The sequence below is a fragment of the Rhinopithecus bieti genome, unplaced genomic scaffold (genome assembly GCF_001698545.2).
Source record: "Rhinopithecus bieti isolate Rb0 unplaced genomic scaffold, ASM169854v2 scaffold_18354, whole genome shotgun sequence".
In the NCBI taxonomy this organism is placed as follows: Eukaryota; Metazoa; Chordata; class Mammalia; order Primates; family Cercopithecidae; genus Rhinopithecus; species Rhinopithecus bieti.
In genome coordinates, this window is record NW_016809835.1 from 488,754 (window position 1) to 497,583 (window position 8,830).

Here is an 8,830-nt window from a genome sequence, read left to right on the forward strand (position 1 = left end):
GCTTGAGCCACCGCGCCCAGCCATATTTCTAAACTTTCTTGAGAACTACTGATTCCACTACAATCCTGGAGTCCTAAAATGTCTTATGTAATCCACTCCAACTTTTTCAGTTGGCAGATGAAAAGACCGAGGTACAGAGAGATAGAGTGACTTTCCCCAAATTTTAGAGTTTTCTGTTCCTCTCAGGGTGTAATAGGACAAAAAGTGATAATCTATGTGACTTGGGGTTGGGAGATCAGTGTAATGTAGTGTGTTTGGATCTTGGCCAACTGTGCAATCTTAAGCAATTTTATTTCTCTGAGCCTCAATTTTCTTATTTCTAACAACTGGTATAATAATGGCACCAACTTCAGAGGTTTTGTGGTAATTAAATGAGAAAACATATTTAAAGCATTGAGACAGTGTCTGGTACCTAGTGGGTATCAACAAAAGGTATCTATAATAGGTATTTTTGTTATTGGTATTATTACTGTGCTAATAGTATAATGGTTGACAGAATAATGAAGTCAGGAGTCAAAATAAATTATAATAATGATGATTATTATCATAATAACATGATTAACATTTCTTAAATATGTATCCGGGTACTTTAATGATTGCTTTAACTACATTATCTCACTCAGTTCTCCTAATTCTATAGATAAGGAAACTTTCCCTTAGAGAAGCTTAAAATTTTGCTCAACAGCTGATAAATGATGCTCCTAGGATGTGAACCCAGGTGTCACAGACTCTAGAATTCCTGCCATTATGCTGAATTAAGGATAACCATCGATAGATTAAGGAAAAATAAAGAAAAGGAAAGTGTTTAATTGCATGAGTGAGGTCCTTTACTCTTTTCCCAAGTAAAACAGATGAAAGCCCACATTTTAGAGCAAGATGAGCCAATATCAATCACTTCACTTAACCATGTCAGACTTTTATGATAAACGTTATGGCTGACGGTGAGGTCACTCAATGTCAGCTCAATATCCCTTTAACAGGGAGCTGTAAGTCAATCCTGCCATCTTAAGATTTATCTCTGGTGTACAATAAAATTGGTTGTTTTTCTGTTGATTGAGCATTTGAGATACAAAAGCTTGAGAATTCGCTGCTATTTATTTGATGTGTTCCTGTGTCTGCCAAACTTGTAGGAGTGTTATCTGCTGCTTTAATGTGGCTTGAAGCTTCCCAAATCCATCTTCCATAATTGTTTGGGTAATGTCATTTGTTTGAAAAATGGGGATAAATTGAGGGCCTCTCTTTTCCTATTTACAGATATTAAGAGATTCTATTTATGCAAGCTGTTAACCAGGTTAATGTTGCCCACCCCATCCCGAGGGATGAAGTAGGAGTTAGAGTGTGGGTGAGGCATACTTCTTAAGGGTGCTCAAAGCCTCTGAAAAAGTTACATCTTCAGTAAAAAGCCCACATATTGCAAAATGTTGGAAGGAGGGTGCCTTAAATTGTGAAATCTTCTGTGAGGAACCTCATTTTTCTGGAACTCCCTGACATCTGAGCCCTCATGTTGCTGGAAGGATTCCAAGAGCACCATAAAATTAGGGCTGGTCCTGTCTGAACTGAGTCCAGATCATTTCAAAGTGACTCAAGGCAGGGAAATAAATATTGAACCTAGTTAAATGTTGCTTGAGATTATGTTTGGCACTGGGTGTCCAGTCACTGATTTACTCTTAGGTTACAGGGGTTATTTTGAGCCCAAGTGGATGTGCCAGGGCGGATTCATTCAATGGCAGCAATTATTTGCAAGCACAGTTGCATTTCTGACATGTTTAGCGGAATGTAATGTAGAGATTTATGTGATAGTACTGGGTGGGTGTAACAGACATTAAAGTCCTCAGTTTCATGCTACTTTACTCAACCCTGGATCACATTTGGCTTTTCCCCATTCTTTTTCTCCTTTTCTTGTCTTGTTTGGAAAAAAAAAACAAAACTGACTTTTTTCTGTCTTTTCTTTCTCTCTCTCCCTCTTTCTTTCTTTTTCTTTCTTTCCTCTCTTTCTCGTCCCTTTCCTTTCCTTTTAGACAATAACTTATAAGTTATGAATGAACAATATGAAATTAGAATCAAAGAGGTCAAAAGAAAGAGTTGTAATGATATTCAGCTCACCCCACTCCCACTTTAAACCACCCTAAAAATGTGGGGATAGCTACTTGGAAAAGAAATGTTTTAAATGGCCAGTTACAACTTTAAAGAAGAGATTTTGAAGCACACGTACCCATCGTACACAGGCACTATGTACAGCCACATGATTGAAGCCCTGTTGAGTTGGCCTGTGATATGTTTCATTTACAACTGATGTCGGGTCTTGTACCTCAGTGCCACAAGATGGAAGTCACATGCAGTTCCAGTCCTCTGCCTCTCTTCCCTTTAGCAAGAGGAGGATACCCCCTAGTGCCATGTTTCGTCTCACTGTTTGATCTGAGGCTTTGGCTGCTGTCAAGTCCCAGCTGGGCAAGACACTGGAGCAGCATTCTGGGATAAGAGCAACCTTTGGGATCACACAGACCCACATGGGACTCCTGATCTGCACTCTATTAACTGTCGACCTTCAGCAATTGACTTAAACTCTCTGAGCTCAGTTTCTTTATCTGTAAGATGGAGATGATAATAGCTCCTACCTTGCAGTACTGTTGCGAAGATTTAATGGGGTAATGCACATAAAGTGCTTGGGTCAGCACCTGGCATACAGCAACACTTACTACATGGTAGACAGCAGAACAATTCCTCAAATGTCAAACCACCTTTCTTTCTGACAGACCTGCAGACTCTGGCCACAGATGTGACCCTAGCCTCAAACCTCTACAGACCTGGTCAGAGAGATGAGGTGGCTCAAAAGCTTGGCGGGGGTGGACAATAGGGACAGGTCAGAGGTCCAGCATGACAATCAGGCAGGAACCACCTTCCCAGGACCCACTTATTGGGTTGCACTGCCTGTGCTTGGTCTCCAACCCATATCTACATTGGCATGGCAAGGTGCGGGGCCTTGCCAAACACAATGCCAAGCACAGGCTTTATTTACTTGCCTACATCTTGAAAAAATACACACAAAACCACAGAGTATAGATTAAATCCTGTTAGGAGAAAAATCAGTAAGAAATATCTGTTTAACAAAGCCCCATACTTAGACCATTTTCTTTTAAGAACTATTTGATCAAACTTAAGATTAGAAGCCATAATTTTCACAAATGTAAGACTGTGTAGTTCCCAAAGCCTTTCCCCATGCCTTATCTTATTTGAGCCTTCCCAGCACCTTTCAAGGTAAGTATTATCTCCACTTTACAGATAAGAAGCTGATGTTCAGAAAGTTTTAAGTCAAATCCAAGGTCACTCAGCTAATACTTGTTTGAGTTATTCCTTGATCCCAGATCTTCTGACCCCAGCATTCCCAGCACTACACTGTTCACCTTTTTCTACCCACTGAGGACTGTTCGCCAAAACCCCTACTACCCTCACATCCCAACACTCACCTATGCTCTCTGGCTCTGATTAGAAACCTGACCAATGTATAGGTTCCGAAAAGGGACACAAGTTAAACAAGGCATGAAAAAAAATCTGATTTAAAATATGATCACGAATATGTACCATATACAAAAGAACTTAATGGAAAGAAACAGAGTCCAAGAATTTCAGAGCGACTGTTCACTCTCCAGCTTTGAGAAGCAAACTGGACCTGATGGGTGATGTACTTTATGAGCCAGTTAAATATCATGATACTTTTAATGATAATACATCCCACAGACCTCAGGGAGAAAGTAGTATTCTCACCAAAGGTACAAATGAATGGGGATTTTATGAACAGAGGCAGATCAGTTCCTCTACACAGACTCTATGCTCCCATCTACAGCGATTTATTTTTGTCCCTTCCAAGCCAACATTTCCTGAGAATCCCCATGGCCCCTCTCTTTGCTAGGTGGGGAAGAAAGACCTGATCTGGTCACAGGAGCAGTGCTGGTGAGGAGAGGACAACAGACCTAGTGATGTTTCTTTCACCCTCCCCACTTCCCACCACCTGGAAAATGAAGACTGACAACTATTAACGACTCCTGGTAACCACATATGGATTATTCATGAGATAAAGCATGATTTAAACCATAGCTATGAAATGATTATTTCATGTCCCACACAGCCCTTCCCCAGCCAAGCCCGAAGTTATGGGGATGGAGGTGGGTGTTTGGGATGAACCAGGGCTGCCACACAAAACATCCAAAGAACCCAACTTCTTGACTGTGGGGAGCCCAGGCAGAGCTGATTGGACATCAGCTACTCTGGGGAACACAGGAGATTGCCTATTTTTTAGGAAATGTTCCAAAAAATTGTTTCCCCTCCTCTTTAGCCCAGAGTGAAGTAGGGTGTTTCCTATGCAGAAAGTGCAACCTCCTCCAGCCCCTCAACACAGTGAGAGAAGGCTCAGCACCACATACTCACTGAGCTAACTGAACCGATGGTGCTCTCCGTAAGCGGCCACTAGACTACAACTGAGGTCAACCGGAGCATGCCCAGTGACATCTGCAGATCCCAAGATATGGTTTCATTAACTGCTGTGGATAAATCAGTTGGGCATTTGCTGGCAGTGTTTAAAATGCCATGATGGGTCAGATTAGAAAGTTGCTAGCTCTGTAAGTCCAAAGGTGACCCGAGGAGGGTTCTTGGCTTCTGCCAAGGGTAAGATCCCACAGCTGCTTGAGCTGACTCCACCAGAACAAAGTGAGGCCTCTGCCAGCAGGCCCATCATTCCATCTAGACAGGTGTGGCCTCCTGCCACCACCAGGACACACATCTGTAACACAACCAGAGAAAACCAAGGTACCCTGGGCTGGAGGCAGGGTGGGGGTAACTGCAGTATCAGAACCTATTTCCCAGGATGCTTGACAAAGTTCTCCCCTATAGGTGCTTCTCCTCTCTGGAGTAGTGTAATGATGAAAGACAGGTATTGGAAGGTTTGAATCCCAGCTCTGCCCACCAACTATGTAATCATGAGAAAGTCACTTAACTTTGGTCACAGGAGCAGTGCTGGTGAGGAGAGGACAACAGACCTAGTGATGTTTCTTTCACCCTCCCCACTTCCCACCACCTGAATCTCAGGTTCCTCGTCTGCAAAAGGGAGTAATAAAGCTCCTATATAGTCCTGTAACATTGTTGTAAGGATTAAAAGACATGATTGGTGCAAAGAGTGAGAATAGTGAGTCAACATGAAGTCATGATTCATATTATTTTTCCTTTAGGGTCCTCCATCTTCCTCTTACCCTGGAGACCCATCCTATCTGCTCTAGTGGGGTAGTGCCTTGTTCTCTGGGATGCTCCTCTCTTTACTCTGAAAGAGACCAAATCACCAGTCCACACAAAGCTTAATGTGTTGTTCTCAGGAGCATTTGTATTCAATAGGAGGGTGGAACTTTAGCTACAAGGAGCAAACTCCTAGAAGGAAATTTCCAGTTTTATTGGTCTGCAAGTAGAAAAGGGTTATTTGCATCATGTAGGAGAGTATTGAAAAGGAGGGGAGGAAGTCGGCCAAGGCCTCATAACCTGGACATTGATTTCAGGATAAGAAGTGCATGTATAAGAGGTTTCATAGGTAGAGTCGAGAGCAAGAATAGGAGAAATGACACTACAAAGTTTTTAAGAAAAAATAGGATTGAAGGGGAACAAGTGTTGCCATGTGGAGATCCTGCTTGGAGCACTCACTAGCCTAGAGCCACCTTGCCATGGGATGGACCTGCAGCCTCTGGAGTCCTTGGTAAGGGATGGCTGAGCTGAGCTGAGTGTTCACTTTCCTGTGCTTCTTACATTTCCTAAGGTATAGGCTACCAGGAGATGCCTTGTTCTCTACAATTTTCTGGGACCAACACAGCCACATCTATTATCCCTTTGTCCTTCCTCACCTTCCTTGCATCTCTTCATACACATTCACACACACACACACACACACACACACACACACACACAACCATTTCCAGGTCTGAGAAAAAGGTAATAGACAACACACAAACTCTAAGAATCAAATGCAGACATGTGAAGCTGGCCAGGTGCAATCATACAGGCCCTCAGGTAAGGCATGATTTATCACCAAAGTCCCCACCTCCTTTGCTCTCTGAAAACACTCTGCCTTCTTGCAGATGGATGGTGACAGTCCCACTCCTTTCTACCTCATACTGAGGCCACCTTGAGCATGTGGCTGGCCATGCAGCCTTGAAAAGGACAAATGACCCCAAGGGACTAAAGCAGAATGGGGAAAGTCAGGCGCTCCAAAGCTGCAACATCACCCTCTGGCAGTTATAATTGCTCCCCTGCAGTGAGGGAATGTCCCTGCCCACTACTGATCAACCAGGTAGCTCCTGGAGGGCTCAAGTTCCTGGTGGAAGGGGCTTGGCCTGTTTCAACTAACTTCACACAGCACAAAGTCCAGCCCATCTCTCTGTAGCTCTGGGCATTTAACAAATGCTTTTAATGATGATGATGCAACCCTTTCAGCTTAGGTCTGTCAGGGTCCCCTGAGAAACATATATTATCTGAAGCTTTCCCTTTTGCTTAATTACATTGTACTAATGTTTTTTCCACTAGATTTCTCCTCCCCCAACTCTTCCATCCAAATCCTACTTCACTGTGGGTTGGATTTACATAGAAGGCCAGCACATTATAATTGTGATGATTGATCACTGAAGTTTCCTTGGGTTCAGATTGTTTCCTAATGTGGGTCATTTTTCATCATAAAGAGTTGGCTGATAATGATGTCATTTCCATTGCTTGAATTTTGAGGCAGTGGCCACATATTACAGAGTTTAAATGACTGTCTATAGGGCAGCAAAATCATGTCGTTATCAGTTTAAAGCAGTTGCTGCTTTACTCCTGGGGACAAAACAAGAATTGGAGGCTCCTAAAACTCATCAAACAAGAGCAGGATGCCAGGAATACAAATCTGTATCTGGGCCTGGGAAAGGAGCAGCGGGAAGGAGGGGTGGTGGTAAGCAAACCTGTTTTTGCATGAGGCTGTGTGGTAAGTATCAGATAAAAATGACAAAGTCATACTTGACAGAAAATAAGCTGTATTGCTGATCACTGGATACCTAAGATGTGCTCTCCCACAATCCTTTAACTGTGATTTCACAGCAAGATTAACGAGCAAGAATTGAAATCACTCACGAAGAGAAGCTTTGGACTAAAACCCATCTACCGGATAAGTCAATAAATGTCCCTCTCATCAACTGCTTGGGACTGGGATGGAGCTGGAATATGGCCCTAATGTTGCATGTATAAACTATGGATATAAAAGGAAATGATGTTACATGTGTGTTTAAAACAAATAACTGCATTGTTAAAATCCCAAAGCTTGCAGACCCTAAATCACTGTGAGTGAGCTGCTGCTCCAGATGCTCTGTTTTCTGCTATTTTCCTCCAGCCACCTTCCCATGTGGCATGTCCTTCTGAACCCTCTAGGATGCCCTGCAGATGTTAAAAGTTTATAGTGCAGCCCCAGCCCTGTCTTCCACAGTCTTTCTCATGCAACCCAGCATCCCTCCTCCAACTTCTTTTCCAAATACTGTAACTTCGAGAAAATTGCAAGAACAGTAAAACGAACACCCATATATTGTTCACCTACATTCACTGTTTATTGTCCCAGATATGCTTTATCTCTCTATGTACATATGCACACACCTGTTTTTGTTTAATCATTTGAGAATTCATTGTTTTAGCTTCCCATGCTTCAGGACACTTCCCTCCTACATACTTAGGTAAGTATCTCAACAGAAAATTTTCCTCATTTCATATCATACTCCAGAAATTTCACATTGATATAATACTCTTCTCTAATATGGTCTTTTTTAAGTTCAATTGTCCCTACACAGTTTTATGCAGCTGATTTAAGTACATACATAAACACACACACCCACACACACCTGCACACGCACACACACACGCCTCCAGGGTTTAATCAAAGATCTCACATTGCGTTTAGCTGACATGTTTGCTTTTTCATTTGTTTGTTTTGCGTTGTGGTGTTGAATTGGTCCCAGCAGTATCAATATAAACTTATTTTTATTTCAAAAATTTATTTCTTAGGAAGATGGAGATATGTCAAGAAGACATAGGATTCATCCTGAAAGGATTCCCACTAGGAAAACTGGGATAATTTAAACATCAAAATGACAAATGACAGAAGTGGGTATAACATATTAGAGGAAACAAATATATATTCTGATACATTGAAAAATCAAAGTGGGAAGAAGAATGAAACACTCCTCTTTACAGAAGAATACCAACTAATAAATAAGTAGGAAATTTAGAAATAGAAAATTGTCATTTTGTAACCATCAGAGTGATAATTAATTCAGGCAGGGGCCATTATATCCCGGTCCGCATTTGTATCTTTCTTTTTCCACAGTGAGAATCCAGGTTCCCAGCAACCTTGTTACATTTACCCATTTGCCGGTTCCTGCAGTACACACTATCAACAATTTATTAAGTGGAGTTCAAGATTTCCATACAGTTTCATTTTTATTCTTAGAAAATGTTATGTTGGGTTGTACAATCAGCACACTTTGTTCAAAAGTGACTTGAGTAATTTTTCTAATGTGTGATTTTATCTATTTCATATAATTTTGATTTTTTGTTTGAATTCAATTTTCATCTTTTCCCATTTTTTATTTTATTTTTTGGAAATGTAAACCTTTAACACACTTTGAAATTCAAAACCAAATCAAAAGGGATCACCAGAGAAGTTCCATCTTCTTCCCTACATGTTGCATTTGGTTCTCACTGATCCCTGGAGATAACAAATTTCATTCATTTCTAGCTTAATTTCCTTCTGTTTCTTTCTTTTTTTTTTTTTTTTTTTTTT

The 8,830-nt window shown here is 41.4% G+C and overlaps 1 long non-coding RNA gene across 2 annotated transcripts in view; it reads left to right on the forward strand.

The window, feature by feature from the left end:
• LOC108541140 (uncharacterized) overlaps window positions 1-8,830 on the forward strand; it is a 14,646-nt gene that overhangs the window by 3,126 nt on the left and 2,690 nt on the right. Inside the window, exons 2-3 of one of the 2 annotated variants that reach the window (XR_001888875.1) lie at window positions 3,908-4,043; window positions 8,053-8,223. This is a non-coding gene — a long non-coding RNA (uncharacterized LOC108541140). Of the gene's footprint in view, window positions 1-3,907; window positions 4,044-8,052; window positions 8,224-8,830 lie in introns of those variants that run through there. The other variant, XR_001888874.1, reaches the window with a different exon arrangement.